This window comes from Pteropus medius, unplaced genomic scaffold (genome assembly GCF_902729225.1).
Source record: "Pteropus medius unplaced genomic scaffold, Ma_sr-lr_union100, whole genome shotgun sequence".
Taxonomy (NCBI): Eukaryota; Metazoa; Chordata; class Mammalia; order Chiroptera; family Pteropodidae; genus Pteropus; species Pteropus medius.
Genome location: NW_024340849.1, coordinates 9629428 through 9646637, shown reverse-complemented (window position 1 = coordinate 9646637; position 17210 = coordinate 9629428). Strand labels below are relative to the sequence as shown.

Genomic DNA, 17210 nt, shown 5'->3' with positions numbered 1-17210 from the left:
GGTTTTTGTTGTTGTTGTGTCTGAGCACACATTACTTTTACAATTAGAAAATGATGTTATTTTATGAAGAAAGGGGGAAATGGCAAACAAAAAGCCAATAAAGAGAGGTGTATTGGTGAAACGCTTGGGCTCTGAAATGAGCACATTCGGTCACCATAATTATTGAGTACCTACCTCCCTACCGTATAAGTCGGGGTAGGCTAACTAGCACACAGCCCCCAAAGCTCAGTGGCCTAGTACAAGTATTGCTTTCTTATTTCAAGCCCAGTATGGTCTGAGGCAGAGGTTGGGGAAGGGCGGGAGTTATAGAGGACAATGGGGCTCTGTGTCATGTCGTCATTCAGGGACCTAGGCTGCAACCACGTTGTGACATTGACATCCTCAACGTGTGGCCTGGGAGGGGATAAAAAGGAGGATTGCACAAGGGTAACATTTTGTAGACCGGTCTTTGCCTGTGTGATGTCCTAAACCTGTAATACAGCCCCACCCACTACAAAGGAGACTGAGTGCCCAGAAGGACACTGCATTGTCTCTGCCACAGTGTACCCCTTGGTCACCAGACCATCTCATTCTTCCCACACGCAGACACACTCATTCCCTCCTCTCGGGAGACGGCCCATAGCTGTATGCAGGATCTCCAGGTCATGCACAGCCTCTCCCCCAGGACTAGGTGTGGAGCCCATGTCCTGGTGACCAGTGAACTGAGGGGGACAAGTCGTGTGCCCCCTACCTGACACCCACACACAGTGGTGAAGTAGAAATAACAAAAGTCCCATCAAGGAAAGGGAGGCTGAATAGTCCCTGGTCTGTAGAAGTGACAAACTCCTTCTTGTGTGACAGGCTTTGCGAGGGTCCCCTTCCTGGCCCGGGGGAGGTTCCATGATTAGGTGCTGCCTTCGCCTCTGATCCCTGTCCATTTTCTTCTCTTTCTCCAGGCTTCATCCAAGAGAAGTGTCTCCTTTTTTGTTACCTCCCCTGACTACACCTGAAATGCTCCTTGGGGAGTGAGCCCTCCTCCTTGGCAGGATCTGGTTTCTTCCTGCTCACGGAACCTAAAGGGTGGTTTTAAGCCTGCCATAGTCAAAGATGTTTGAAAGTTATGTCATGATTTCTCTGGCAATCATCTCAGAAAGTTAGTAGTGGGTGCTGTAGACCCCGGGGGGTGTAGAGTTGAGATGCCTGCTAGGAATCTAGTGGGATATTGGAACCTGGCACTCAAGGAGTAACCCAGGCTGGAGAGATTCACTGGGGAATCATGCTACACAGCTGACACGTATTAGGAGGCTGACTCAGGAAGACAGGAAAGAGAAGAGGGCCGAAGACTGAGCCCCAGGTCACTCCAGCGACCAGAGGGGTGGAAGGGAAGAGCTCGAGAGGTAAGTCAACATCAGAAGAGCATGACTCAGGGAGGACGGGTGCTCCGCCGATTCAGGGGTGCTCATAGGTCAGTGCGGGGAGGGCCGAGGGCTGACTCCGGAGGAGGTCGTTGGTGAATCTGGCAGGAGCAGCCTCCACAGAGCGAAAGTCAATCAAGCAGGGGAGGAGGAAGGTGAGTGAACATGACCACGGACTGAATGGTCTTGCTGTGAAGGGCAGCAGACACACGGGATAGGATCTGGTACCCAGGGAGCGGGGAGCAGGGACAGCTCACCCAGAGCGCCCTGACACCGGGCAGGGGGTGCGGCCGTGGCTGCTGGGAGATGGGAAGGCCAGAGCTCAGGGCAGGGAATCGGGAATCGTGCAGCGTGAAATCAGAGCCAGCTCCGCCGTCCAGAGTGAGGCTGAAGGAAGTGGCCTGGGATGGGGGGAAAGCGGGTGGACTGGAGAAACGTGGGCCACCTGACGTCCGTGGTCCTTGCATGCGAGACGCCCCATCACGGCTGCGTGTCTTTCTTCAGCCACGCACAGCCGTGTGAGCAGAGGCGCAGAGCAGGCAGAGCCGGATTTAACCAAGGTTGGGGTTTCTGCCACCACTGTCTCCCCTGATTCTTCAGGGTTGGACTGGAACGATACCACCGGCTTCCCCCAGCCTCCGGTTCACAGATGGCAGATCGCGGGACCGCTCGGCCTCTGTGACTGCACGCGCCAACTCCCCACGATAAACCTTTCTATGTATCTCTATATATATCCTATTGCTTCTGTTTCTCTGGAGAACTCTGACTAACACAAGGCATATTGGGGAAAGTAATAGGAGGGGAGAGGGGGGCGTGTGGCAGGCTTAGGAGAGAGAGTGGGGGAAAGTTCTAGAAGTGTGAGGAGGAGCCAGAAGGCAGCCTGGCTCACGCTGGCCTGGAGCAGGGGACAGGCACCCCCTGAGAGGCCCTCAGGAGCCGGCCAGGTGTGGGCTGGAGCGTGAAGAACATTCAGACAAGAGGTCGCAAATACAGGAAACCACAGGAATCGGGTCGGGCAGGGGCCAGGGGGTCTTCGGGCACCGGGGGAGAAGGGGTTTAGACCTTCAGCAGTTAAAGAATGTGTGTCTCTCCAATCAGAGATAAGAAACGTGCCCAGAGTCACAAGGCTGCTCAGTGACAGGGACATGATTCTGACTCCAAAGCCCAGACTTCCTCCTCTGCGGTGCAGGCTGCTTGGTGGGAAAGGACTCACTGCCCACTCCTGGTTCCGGGAAACACGGGGTCTCCAGCCAGCCTCCCTTTTCTGTCAAGGAGACCCCGATATCAGTGGCGTTAACCCCTATAGGCTCACAGATCTCTTCAAGATGCTGGGCAAAATCTATGGGTTTTTCCCAGAAAAATACGCATGTTCACAAGGTGTCACCTGCCATTTCCAGGGGTCGCGGACCCCAAAACGCATCCCAAGCCCTCAGGTTGATGCCCCTGCCCGATGGCCTCTGCCTCTCATGAAGGCAGAGCCAAGGTGAGCTGGCAGTGGGGCCTGAAGCAGGGCATGGTACAGTGGCCCTGAAGTGACCTCCGCTAGGAGCACCTGGTTATTAAGAGCCAAGTGACTAAACCACCACTTCTGCACTCACTGCCTGGTCAGCAGGCTCACTTGGCTGTTGCCAGGACACCAGGACAAGGGAGAAGAAGGCATTGGGATGGAAGCTGGGGAGCTGGCCGCCTCAGCAGGAAGCCGGTGGTGTGACATTTGCACTCGCAGCTCGTCCCCACTCAGGGCTCGTAAAGGTACCTCCTGCTGCCCTCCCCGCCTCCTGCTGCCCTCCCTCATTGCTAAGTAGGTCACCTGGCCTGCTCAGGAGTCTTTTCAGAAGCATGTCATCCATCAGCTGTTCAGCCCTGTCTGGGAAGCTCACAGGGGCTCCTTTTGTGTGGACACAAAACACAACTCCAAAAAGCCAGGCCTGGCTGGGGTGCAGCCAGGACCTCTGTGCTCCCCCGGACCCAGGGAGAACACCTCTCAGGAGTGCCTCACGCTCTTTCCCAGCTGTCCAGGGCTCCGAGGTGAGTACCCCCACAAGGCAGCAGGGTTTTGGCCAAAGGGAACCTGTTCTAGGAGGTTCTGGAGGCCTCTGGAGAGGTATGCAGCAGACCCCCGCCCCCAGCAGACCCCTCCCCCAGACCCCCCTTGAATTAGAGTGCTGGCCTAAAGCACCTCTTTCTCCAGTCCTTGGCTTTTTTCCCTTTTCGTGTTGATGCTGGAGAGACCCAGCCTTTGTTTCAAGCTCACGTCTTTCCCTGGAAAGGAAACAATCCATTTGCTTCCTCCGCTCCCTGCTCTTTGCTTCAGAAATATGGAAACGCCCCACACTGTAAGCACAATACACGCAGCCCCTAATCTTGGACGACGGTGAGAACCAGGAGCACCAAAGTGAAGCCGAAGCCGGTCTCCTCATCGCCAGGGCATTGAAACGGACTCCGGCTGACAGCCAGCGAGAGCAGGACGCTTGTGCGCCTTGATGAGGATACAGAAGGCCCGATTTCTGTGGCACCAGAATCCCGTCACCTACACAGAATAGGCTCATTTCCTGGCCAAAATCGGGGCCCAGGCTGCTCTGGGTGGGCTCTTTCCATAGTAAAAATCTTACATTCTTAAAAAGAAAAAAAGGAGGTTTTATTGGAGGACACCCACGCAGAGCGGGAGCTGGCTGCCATCCGGGTGGGGGCTCTGCACGCAGGCCGGGCGGGACCCTGCTCTCCTGGTGTCGTGGCTCCCTCCTGGGACCGGGCCCCCGGGTGCTCCCCCGGCCTCCGCTACTGCTCGCAGGTCCAGCTCGCTGGGGAGGGCGCCCACCGCCCGACCCGGACCTCTGCACATCCCCATGCAGGGTCCCCCTCCCATCGCGGGCACCTGTCTCGTGGCCTCTTTGCTCCAGTTCCTGAGAGAGAGACGTGGATCGGCCCTTGCATTGGTTTGCTGGGGCCGCCATCAAGGGACATTCCACAGACTTGGGGGGACGACATCAATAAATGCATAAGAAGGTCACCCCACTTATGCCTGCTTTCCTATCTCGGCTTCCTCCTTATCTTCCTTAGAAATTCTCTTTGTTTTGCTCTGTGCTCATTTAATCGTAATGACGGGGAGAGAACGAATAATTAAGTCCCGGGCTGGGCTGTCCCTTTGTCTCAGGCGCTTTGCATTCTCCCTGCCTTCCTCCTCCTGAGAGCAAACTCTTTTATCCCGTTTCCCAGTTTCCTTTGATGGCTGGGAGGACGTGTTTGTTAGTTCTGTTCTAAAGGCTTGGAGGTCATGTCAGTCCCTGCTCCTGTAAAAAGGACGGATTCGGAGCAGCCTCCTCTTCCTCCCCTTCGCTTGTTTATGTGTTTGCGTCGTCTGTTTTCAGCACTCATTGTCCTGGATATGAAAATATGAACCCTTATTTTGACAGCTGGCTGCGTCTTTGATACTGGAAGCTGTCGTTTGGAAAAGAGAGGCAATGGCAGCAGCTGGGCTGCTCTGCGGTCGGCCCTGAGTGCAGCTGTGGGTGGCTCGTGTGGGATTTGGGATGGGGGGGGCGGCGGGAGACTTCGCGTCTGCTTTGTGTTTTGCCCAATTCCCTGGGCTGGATATCATTAGGCTACAAGCACCACGCTCTGTTTCCTTAGAGCCAGGAGTTCCTGGAACCAGGCAAGGAGGAAGGAGAGAGAGGCAGAGAACAGGAGAGGAAAGGACAGGAAGCAGCAGAGAGCACCCCAAAGGTGGGTCAGAGTGAAGTGGGGGGCAGTGACGAGGGGGAGAGAGACCCCAGGAAGAGAAAGGGGAAAACGAGGCGGAGGCAGTGGGGTGCTGGGGTATGGAGGGGCTGATGGCCTGAGCTGAACTCTGTCCCAGTCTTTTCAGCCCCTTAGGACGAACTACCGCAGACTGGGTGGCTTATAAACAACGGAGACTTATTTCTCACACTGCTGGAGGCCGGAAGTCCGAGATCGGGGTGCCGGCACAGTGGGGTTCTTGCGACAGCCCTCTTCCGGGTTGCAGCCAGCCAGCCTTTTGCTCTGTCCCCACGTGGTGGAAGAGAGGGGAAAGGAAGCTCTCTGGGTCTCTTCTTAGGAGGACACTAATCCCATCACGAGGTGACCTAAGCACCCCCCCTCCGAAGCCCACGCCTCCTAACACCATCACGGGCGGGGGTGGGGGCATGGGGAAGGTTAGGGTGTCAACGTCAGACTCTGTGGCACGGAAATCACTCTTGGGAGCCTGGCGATAAGTTTGGCTCATTCATTCAGCTTGTACACTGCACTCTTCCCGTGGCTGGACAGTGTCCTGGGCGCTGGGAACACGGCAGGAGTGAGACAGGCACAGCTCCCGCTCTGGCAGAAAAATCATTCTATGAAGGGGAGTTTGCAGGAGGAAAAGTCGGGGTGGATTGCAAAACGTAGCATTTGTAGCTAAGCCCCAGACTCCAGCCCTGAGCTAGTGATTGCATTCTAAACCCTACCAGATCATTAATCGATGTTTTGCCTTCACCAAGTTTGGCCCAGGAACGAGATGGGACTGTGTCTGTGGGCAGAAGAACATCTTTGGATCTGGCTGGGAAAAATGGGAAGAAAGGTCGCACCGGGACCCACACAGTCATGTCCCCAGCAGCGTTATTCACAGGAGTCAAAAGGTGGAAACGACCGAAGAACCGTCGACGGATGACAGAATAAACAAAATGTGCGTACGTCTAATGGAGCATGAGTCAGCCTTAGAGGGAAGGACTTTCTGACCCGTACTGCAACCTGGATGAAACCTGGGGACACTTGGCTCATTGAATAAGCATGAAATCAGCACCCGGCTTCCCTGGCTGATTTTGGTGCAGTAGGTTCTTGTGATTCCACGGGGTGACAGATGCTGCCCTAAGCATGCTTACTTAGCCCAGTGGTCCCCAAAGTGCGGTCTGTGGACCAGCAGCAGCAGCAGCATCACCTGGGTACTAATTAGAGCACCAAATTATCAGGCCTCGCCTGAGACCTGCTGAATCAGATATGCTGGGGGTGGAGCCCAGCAACCTGCCTTGGCAAGCCTTTCGGGTGGTTCTGAGTCACACTGAAGTCTGAGAACCACTGAGATAGAGCTTTTGACAACTCCCGTTTCGCTGATGCTCTGATAACTAAACCGGAGCCCTTAGACAACTGGGTACGCAGTTTCCCCATGCATGTGACCGATTATCAGAGGAACAGACAATTTATTATGTTTTTTTTTTTTTAATGTTAGCATGGAAATGTTGTTTATATATTACTGGGATCGGAAAAGTTAATAAAGAGAATTCAAAATACTCCGGCTCCAGAGGCCACACCTGGCATAATTCATGGAAACTTCAAGGGGGTAAATTTTGGCTTAGCAAAAGGAGGGCTCTAGCCATGCGAAGGGTTTTCCTGGGGTGTAGCGTCTGCACTCCCATTGTAGTGTGCCATCTGGACGCCATGAGGATATTTAAGAAGGAAATCAGCTGGGCCAAGGGGTCCCAGATGCCTCTCTGAACAGTGACAGTGTCGGAGTCACCTGGGGTTATTAAAAATAAGTTCTGGTATCCCACTCACCAAGATTCTGATTTGCCACAGCTGTGGTGCGTCTGTGACATTGCATTGACTCAGGTGATTTTGAAATGCTAGGTGTGAGGGTTACTAAACCAGGTATATTGCATGCCCCTTTCCAATTCTATGACTGTACAAAAGGCTAACTTCTAAAGGTCGGAAATGAGAAAAGATGAAAGAATTTTCTCCTTCAGATAAAAAGCTTATATTAAAAAGTAATACGCATGGAGGTGTTTTCAGCTCTACTAAGGGTACCCGTAAGAGACAAATTTAAATGACAGTAGAAAAGATTTGGATTAAAGGAAGAAAAATTTCTTAGCAATGAGGACCGTTAAACATTGGGATGGGCTGAAAGGGTTCATCGTGGAAGATTCTTCTCTACAGATTTCTAAAACTGGACGGGCTTCTCATCAGTCTGAAATGATGCTGGGGATGGTTTTAAACTTCCTTCCAGCCCTGACGCTGACGTTCCAATTTACACAACGACGTAGTAAACGGATACAGACTGTCTCCCTCACGCTTACAGAACAGCCACAATGAAAACGTCCCTTGTTATTAGATTGCTAATAAAACAGAATCAGCAAGTGGCGAACACATAAATATTTGTACACTACTAAGACCTGGGTTTGACTAGGAGGACAATCCAGCTTCCTGTCGACCCGGCAGGCACTTAATCCCCTGTGGGTGAAAGAGGCATCGGCTTTCGTCCCAGCATTCATCCACGTGCACCAGGGCTCCAACATGGAAAAATAAGAAACTTCTACCTGACAATATCTTTCTGTGACTCGATTTTAAGATACAGCTGGAGTTAGACATCAAGGTCAAGCACTGAAAAAAGAAGATCTTAAAATGAAATGGGTGGCAGGAAGGAAGCCTCTGAACAAATACAGATATGAATAGCAACTGGAGAGCACAAGCTCCACCCTGGATGTAAGGTGAGGAGCTGACATCAAGCCAGGGCAGGGACATGGGACCCGGAGGTGAACCTGACTGGAGACCAGGCCAGAGGAGACACAGGCGTCACCCAGCACTGCATTTAAAACTCTTAAGTAGTCCACTTCACGAAGGAGAGTCCGAGGGAGACCCTTGTATTTCTTCAGTCAGAGGCGTCACCAAAAGTGATGTAGAGCTTATGAAAACCCTTCCAAGTTGTATAGAACTCAGAAGACCCCCCTTGTCAAAGAGCATGTTTACAAAGCACAGCTTAGTGGTTTAAAACGCTGGTGACTGGTGAAAACCGTCCTCTCCTACTAGACCGCGGGCAAGTCTCTGAACACTTCTTGCCTCCGTGTCCTTATTTGGAATATGAGGTCAGTAAATAGAGCTGGGCGATGGATGCCATCTCACAAGATAATGGCCGACTGACGGCAGGGGCTGGGGTACGATAAGCGCTTGAGAGATGTTAGCTTTTACCATTTTTCTAAAGAAATGCATGGCTAAACTCGTAGATTCACTGAAGCAGTGTCTCCCCAACGCCAGGCTGACACCTGGCACCAATCTGTGGCAAAACGGGAGAAATAAGGACAACGTCGTTCCTTGGCTAATTTCTCCATCTCTCTGAGTATGTTTCTCACCTTATTCTCTCTATTGCTTTTGCTCCAGCCCTTGGAGAGAAGCAGAATACACCTCTCCGAAACATACCACATTGGCATAAGGACTCTTTTGAGTGGAAGGCAATTGAGAAGAAGCAGAGACAAGAGAAGCCCTCTGCCCTCCTCCCCCTATTCATCTAAAAGCAGGACCCTAATTAGCAAAGGTGTCCCCAGCTTCCCTCTCTGCCAGGAAGGACAGAAGTTAATCACTGGAGATAACGCCAGACCCTTATCGAGATCACATCAGAGAAAACAAACTTTACTCACTAGCTTACCTTCCATCAGTCCCCCATATGTTAACCTTCTCGCAATTTGCCGCCTTAGAAACGCAAAGACTTTTTCCTTTGTCTTGTCACTTCTGTAAACATGTATTTTTTCTCTCGTTCAGATGCTATGTGACCCTAAGTTCTAACCGCCCCTTCACTGGGTGCCCGCATGTGTTCGTGCAACACACGTGTCAATCAACTTCTGTTTGTGTTTCTTTTGTTTAATCTGTCTCGGGTCAGTCTAATTTACAGGTTGGGGCCCATGAACCTAGGAGGGTTGAGGGGAAAAAAAGTTAAGTTTTTCCTTCCCCACACCCTTTAGGCTATTTTCTACCCCTGCCTTTTTGGGGGGGCATCCTCCCTGCCCCATTTGTCCTCCCCCTCACACATTTCATGTCTGTTTCTGTTTTTGTTCCTGATTTTTTTTCTAGCAACCGTTGCTGCATCCTCATGTGTACCCTCTGAGCCTGGTGACTGCGGTGGAAGACACACAGCTGCCGTGTGCCGTGGGGCAAACACTCTCCAGGTGGAGGTCCGTGCTGGGAACAGAACAGACGAGGCACTTGAGATTGATCTTCCCGTCTCCAGACAGTGACATGTCATTAATTGAGAAGCTTTCTCGGCACCAGAGTTTGGATCGCCGCCCGCATCCCTTCCAACGACATTGCCCACGGTGAATGTGAGGGAGAGAGGTCGGGTTCTGTACAGACTCTGAGGATCAGAGCCAAGGGACAGATACGAATCTAGGATTCTAGCAGTTTCCTTGAAATTTGGCGGGGAGATATTGCTCCACTTTAGAGAGCCAGCTTGGCCACACGTGTCCCGGTTCACCTGGGACTTTCCTGGTTTCAGCACTAAAAGCCTCTCACTCTGGGAAGGCCCTGGCACACTGGGACAGTTGGTCACCTCCGAGCTAGTAGTAACCAACCCTCTACTGGGCTATTTGTCAAACATTAGGCACAGGTGGGCCTCGTTCAGAGCGTGAAACCAGTGGGAAGAGATTGAAGAACGATTTACCCCAGAGGAGGGAAAGCTGGTGTTGGGGACGGGCCGGGGCTAGAACGTGTGTCCAGCTGCTGTCCATCTCCACCCCAGCTCGGAGCCAGAGGAAATGGGTGTGAGTGGAGCCCGAACTTACTCAAACATCGAATTTCCTGACAGTGAGTATTCTTAGACACTAGAATGAGTTTCTAAGACAGATGAGGTATTATGCTTGGAGGTCGTCAGCATGGCAAATTCCTAAGGGTTTGGGTGGGGCCCAAGAGCCAAAGGGACGGACAAAACGCATTTCCTAGACTCCTTCCAACCCTAAGATGCTGTTTCCAGCTACCCATCTATTATGGCTCTGATTATTTTTCGTGTCCTCTCTTGCTTGTAAACGGTACAGCAACCAGGAAAAAGCGTTTCGATTATAGCCTCCTGGGGAGTCAGTCCAGCTTCCCCAAAGCATGAAGGAGATGAAAGATTAGCATGTGTGTTTGTTTTCCCTAAGGATGTTTAAATTTAGAAAAGGTTATTTATTGGTCAAACAACTTCATGACAATAGTAGAAATTTAAAACAGGAATAAAAATCCCCTGTGATCCTATTAATCTAATGGGCTGAGCAACCCAGCTTCTCTCCCCATTCGCTGTCCTGAGATTTCTCCAAGGTGTCACTAAAGTCTACACTTACCCACTTACGGTTCTCACATTGTGGCCGCTGAGCCTTATTGAGTGATTAAAAAGGAGAACAAAAACTTTTCAAAAAAACCCTTAAACCTATGTAATTTGAGTTATTTCCAATTTTTAAAATCAGCTTACTTTCCTTCATGGACTTGTCTCACGTTCTGGGAAATCAGGTTGAGCCATCTGGCGAATCGTTGTGGTTAAAAGCGATAGGGCTTGGGGGCTGGCGGTGGGTTCTTGTTTTAGAGATTATTCCGTTTCGGATAAACAGTTCTGTTTGATGGAAACTGAGCACTACCTACACGAAATCTGAGCATCCCTTTCCACTATGCTATTCTAAATTCGTCGTTACTTATTACTGACCCCAACCCACCAACCCTGAAGTCAGAAGCTGATGTCATAAGCTCTTTGGCAGATGTGCTTCTCATCAGCTCCTCACAGGAGTTCCTTGGTATATTAGGGTTCTCCAGACAGAACCAAGAGGAAGTATACATATGAAGAGAGAGATTTAAGGTATTGGCTGACAAGTTCAAAATCTGTCAGGCTTAAGAGCAGATGTTGTAGTTTAAATCCGACAGCTATCAGGCTGGAGAATTCCTTCTTGCTCTGGGAGGTCAGTCTGCGTTCTGGTCAGGCCTTCAACTGATTGGACGAGGCCCACCCACATTAGGGAGGGCAATCTGCCCAGGATTTAAATGTTAATCTCTTCTAAAAAACACTCCCACAAAACATCTAGAATAATGTTTGACCAAATATCTGGGCACCGTGGCCAGCCACAGTGACACATAAAATTAACCACCGCATTGGATTCTGTCTGCCCATGTGCTCAGTGCAGACCCCTGTCCTAATAGTGCCCCCACCCGGCCCACCACACACTCACACCTATGATCTCGTCGTGGGTTATTCTATGGGGGAGAAGGTAGAGGAGCATCTATTTTTCACAAAATCGGAGCCAGGATAAATTTTTATCTCAAGGAGCAACACCTTGATTCTCACACAAGTGGCTGTTTTCAGGTAAGAATATAAAATAGTATTGGTTTCACCTTAGGATGTAAACTAGATGAAATAAATTATGCTCAAAAGTAATATGAAGTAGAAGGCTCTGCATATATATCAATTTCACACTGAAAGAAGTTTGATACAATATAGCACAGCCGTGGAGCAGAATGCACAGTCCAGGTCAGTTCGTGGGCATGAGGGAAGGGGACCACTAGCCTTTTAATACAGGATTTCTGCAACGAGCTTGGGGTGTTCCCCATGTGGATTATCCCTTGAGAAGAGGAAAGATGCCTTTTGTCTTGTTTCGTTTTCCAGTCAGCGTTCACTTACAATCACAGCTCAATAGTGATGCCAGTGGTACCAGCACAATATTACCAAAGTTGGGGGCATTTTGTACTCTATATACATAAAGAGGCTCTTCCTTTTTTGTTTACATGTTTGTTTGACTTAGCTTTCCAAACCACAAGTTTAGCAGTAAAACTCATGCAGTCATAAGCGGTAGGTATGCATGCGAAACTAATTTTCTGATTCATTTTGTTTTATTATAGTCTCTTAATGGCACATATTATTCTCCTCTCATAAACAGCCCTTCCAGGTTCCAGTGTGTGTTCTGACTCACCTCTCATCTCTTCATATACATAGGAAAGGGAGATCGCGGTTTACATAACTGGCGTTTTGCTATAAATCCCGTTCTTATTTTCTCATATATTCTCATACTCATTCTTCCACTCAACATGATGTTTTTGAGATGTAGCCATGTTGATATAAGTAAGTTTTATTTACTGCTTCTGACTGCTGTCTAGTTTTTCCATCCTGTGCATGTACCACAGGTTACTGATCCATTTCCCCGCTGAAGAGCAGTTAGATAGATGTCGCGCAATTATTTACACTGACAATGCTAGTGTAAACAGACTGACATAAGTCTCTGGAAACCGGTGAGTTTCTCTGGGCTATATCACCCAGGAACAGCATTTCTGGGTCACACAAAGAATACACATAAACATGTTAGCACTAAATGCTGCCCATTTGGCCTCCAGAAATGGTGGCAGCATGTGACTCCTGTTACCTGTAGTTGGCGGGAAGGAGTTTCATTTTCCCTCATCCTCGTCGGCACCTGCTATGACAAAATTTTTTATTTCTTGTAATCTAATGGTTGTAAGAGAGTATCTCATTGTAACACAATCTGAGTTTGTCCGATAACTTATAAGTTCGAGAGTCTCCTTATATATTTATTGGCCATTCCAGTATTACTTCTATGAATTTCTTTTTCATATTTTTCTCGTTTTTCTGACTTACATTTTCTTAGATATTTTAGATTTTAATCTTCTGTCCTAGTTTTGCAAAATATCTTCTTTGTCTGGGGTGTCTTGTTTTGAAGAGAAAATTTTACTTTTGCTATCATTAAACCTGTTCATTTTTTTCCTTGGAAGTTTGTACTTTTTGTAGTCCAACTTAAATCAGCTAGCTTTTGCTATATATATATATATAAAAAAAAAACACTCCAAAGCATAGTGTCTTGAGCCAACAGAATTGCTGAGGGTTGGCAGGTGGTTCCTTTGGACTGGGCCTGCTTCTTGGGGCTGGATGGTTGAGGGTGGCCTCACGTCATGGGGACCACAGCTGTGATGGTTGGGCCTCACTCTGCGTGACTTCCCACCCTCCAGGAGGCTGGCCCAGTCTTCTTCACATGGCAGCCACTGGGTCTCCAGCAGGAGGAGAGGGCAGGTGCCTTGAACACATGCCTTTCTAACTTCTGCTTCTTCATATTGCTAATGCCTGGTGGGCCAAAGCAAGCCACATGGTTGATAACACGGTATTGAACACTCAAAAGTCTCCATGAGAATAGAGCTTAAATGTTCTCCCCATAACAATAGCAAAATGGTAATTATGTGAGGTGAAGGATGTTAACTAATCCTATCGTGGTGATCATTTCACAATATACACATATGTGTATCATATCATCACATGGTACACACTAAGCTTACATAATGTTATGTGTCAATGACATCTCGATTAAGCTGGAAAAAAAATCATCTTGAGATTTTGATTAAAATTGCATTGATTTAGAGGTTAATTTAGGGAAAATTAACATCTTTTCTGTGCCAAGGTGGCCCATTCATAAATATGGAACATGTCTCTGTTTATTTAGGTGGGCTTTTATATTCTTTATTAGAGTTTTAATTTTCTTCCATAACTTCACTTGATTTTTTTTTGTTAGGTTAATTCAAAGATACAAGTTTTTGATATATTTTTTTCAACAATATCAAACAATGTTGTCTTTTTTCCCTGTATTTTACCAGACTTCCAATGTTATAGGTGTGGCTTAATGGAATTATTAAAATGTTTGTTGAAGCTCTGAATCTGAGGAAAAGCATGTTATCCAGGGTTATAACAATATTCATATTTGAGGTGACATCATTCATCATTCATGCCTTCTAAAACACACCAAATAATTAGTTTCAAAATGAAATCAGCTTGTTGAAATATTCACCCCAGAGATTTTAATAGATTCTTCTCTCCTGGTAATGCAAGAGGTCCGTTCTCTGCACACCTCACAAAGGCATAAGGTCGTGAACTCCTCTCTCTGAAATCTCCCTTATTGCAACAGCTCTCAAGTGCTAGGGAGAATTAACTGCTCAGCTCTTAAACCTGGGTCTCAGAGAAGTTTCAAAAGCCAGCCAGATAGGAGAGAGTTTTATGGCACACATGGTCTTATACCAGCAACAAAAACCCAGGTGAAAAACAAAAGCTTACGTTTTCACCGTCAGCACAATGCCTATAATTTCCTTTGTTTTGGGGGATAAAAACTGAGGTGCCTGAAGGACAACTCTTAGGTACTTGAATTTTCATAATGCTGGGTGCTAAGAATTGTCATCACTTGCTCAGAAAAAGATTATAACTGCTTGTCATTTTTGCATAGAAAAAAAGGAATAAAAGGAATATAATGAGACTTGTGAGAAACTTGTTTGGACAACTTGGGAGTGCTTTGTCTCGTAGATGCACAAATGTGTTTAGCAGAATGATTACCTGGTCTAAGAAGAAAATGTCACATGCATTTTTAAAGACTTTTCCCCTTATTTTTGCATTTTTTGTTTTGATTGCTTTTTATCCTATTTTTAATCCTTTTTTAACGTTCATTTTTTAATATCTGGATCCAGTGCAAGTATTTCTGTCAATGAGGAGGTGTGATATAGTAGAACACAAGAAGCTCGATTCCAGTGCCAACATTCTTAGTTGGATCTTAAGTGAAAGTCACTTCTCTGAGCCTCAGTTTACCCATCTGACACAGGATGGGTTTAGGTAACCCCACCTGTCCTTTCCAACTCTAAAATTCTGGATATCTTCTTAGACTCTTGGCCTTTGGAGATAGTCCTTGAAGTTTCTCTAAATAAAAGAGGAAATCAGCCGCTTCTTTAAAACCAGCAAAAAGCTCAGGGAACACACCATCGCCATGCGTCTGTATCCCCGAGGAGCCAAACCAGAAACTGCCAGGAGGGCGAGGTGTCCACATGCTGGTCAGGAGCAAAGTGCCAACTTCATAGATCTTTGAAAAGCCCACACATCTTCTAGCGGTGTCTCGAACTGCCGTGAAAATGGGAATGGATGAAAATTTCGATTTCTCAACAAGACGAAAGGCTCAGAGACAAAGTGAGTTATCTGCTTTTTGTTCTGACCGAAAGGTGACTTTACCAGAAGTTACGCTGAACATCTAAGGAATTGATTGAATAAGAGCTCCCAGGCTGACATTCAGATGCTCGGATGCTCTTCTTAGCAATGATGCTGAAATAGCAACAGCTGTAGTTTGCTGAGGCCACAACAACTGCCAAGGGAATAAAAAGAGATAGAAATTAGAAAATCAAAGCCGTTCCAAAGGTATAAGATAGCAGTTAAGCGGCTATCCTCTTGAAAGTCTTATTTAAGCAATCAATCATCCAATATCTGTTGAGTGCCTTTAGATCAAGACACCACATCTGCATTCTTTGCTTTCCAGGAGCTTATGATTTAGTTCACAGCTACCATCTCTCCTCCAGGCCAATAAACCCCAGCGCCTACTAAGCTTTCTCAGATCGAATGCATCATTGGATATTTGGATTTTCGATCCCTTCCTGTTCTCGGGCCCCTATCTTGGGAATCTGTCCACAGTCGGCAATTAGCTGCCTGGATCCTGACATATTTCTGGCTTGCCTTTCTTCATTCTTGGAGTCCACCTCAGCTGCTGTTGTGTTGGCCTTTCCAACTTCATGCTGTCTTTAGCCCCTGGTTCTGCTGAATTCTGCAGCCCATGCATGGCCTTTTCTCCATCCTTCTAGGCCGACATGGGACTAGGTGGTCCTAGGCTTCCACTTCTGTGTCTTAACTGCCCCCAGAAAAACCTTATCTCTGCACCGGAGCCACTGTAGAGCTTGTCCTCTCCCAGAACTTGACTTTTCTGTAGACCCACAAACATGCCTATTCACAGATGATGTGGTTTTTGGTCCCTTCCTCGCTCTTCTAGGTCCTGCGCCACTGGACATGCCGACCATAGTGTCCAGTTATGGCTTTTTAGACTGAACAGAGTCGACCTTGCTCTAGGAAGCTTGCATCTTCAGAGCCCCCACTGAGGACTCAGATTGAGACTTTTCTTGCGTTAGAGCTGTAGAGATACAGTCATTAGCAATAAAAAGTTCCAGATGGAAGAGGAATCGGCTTCCTCCAGAAGGAAACCATTTTCTCTGGAAGATGAGGCATGATGACAAGAGAAAACATCCATTCTTTGATGCCTAGCCAGCAAGAGGACACAATCCCCAAAAGTCCGCATCTGCGCAGGCTTGGGGGTTACTAAGTTTAGCTCTGGTGGATTATCAGGACAGACATAGTAGTTCAAAATTAATGTCATCTTTCTTACCCCACCATCCCCTTTCTCCTCATGTGGGTAAGTGACATCATTATACAGCCAGTCGCCAGATCTAAACCCCCCCTCCTCACCCTATTAGAATACTGCTGAGCGTACCTGTACCAGTGTCACTTCTTTGACCCCTCTTTTCTGTCACATAGTTCAGGACCTCATTATCTCTCACCTAGACCAACAATAATAACCATTTAGCCCTGACGTTTCCAACCCCAATCTTCCCCTTCTCCGCTCTAACATAATGGCTTCCCTTTGCCTGAAGAAAGGAAGTTCACGTTTCTTAGTGCAGCAAAGTTTTCCACAAACTGGCCATCTTCCGTCATTCACCATCGGATACCCTGTGAAACGTGTATGTGAAGAAAGACCAGACGTTTTCTTTGACCTGATTTGACGTGGTAACTCTCATGTTAATCTCTGCCCTGGCACGAGAGATGACTCGTTACATAAACATGTCTGATGTCTGCTATGCCTTTGCCCGGAATGCCCTCCTGGAACCCCCTGTCTCCTCTCAAGCTGATCTCAAGTGTCCCTGCCATCTCACAGATCAGAACGATTCTCCTCTTCTCCGCGCTAGGATGGCGCTTGGCGTCTTTGATCGCGTGCTGCATATGGTTGCTTATGTTTCTATCTTTCCTATCAGCTCGTAAGCTTTTGGGGTCTAGAGCAATGTGATACTGCTCCTCATGGCTTCCAGTCACTGGTCATTGCAGGCACTCAAGGGATGTTCGCTGAAGTGAATCTGTCCAAATATGTACTCGGATGCCTGGCTCCAGATCTAGATTCATTTACACATGCACATGCACACATGGGCACACTACATTTGCACACATGTTCATTCATGGGTACATATTCACACACACATGCT

At 48.1% G+C, this 17210-nt stretch overlaps 1 long non-coding RNA gene across 2 annotated transcripts; it reads left to right on the top strand.

Moving 5' to 3' along the window:
* Positions 1-1170: 1170 nt before the first annotated feature.
* On the top strand, positions 1171-6676 carry LOC120584430 (uncharacterized). 2 transcript variants are annotated; one of them, XR_005648031.1, is made up of 3 exons: positions 3908-4899; positions 5025-5117; positions 5891-6676. It is a non-coding gene; the product is annotated as an uncharacterized LOC120584430 (long non-coding RNA). The 2 variants fall into 2 exon arrangements; XR_005648033.1 differs by lacking the exons at positions 3908-4899; positions 5025-5117 and adding an exon at positions 1171-1376.
* Positions 6677-17210: the final 10534 nt, after the last annotated feature.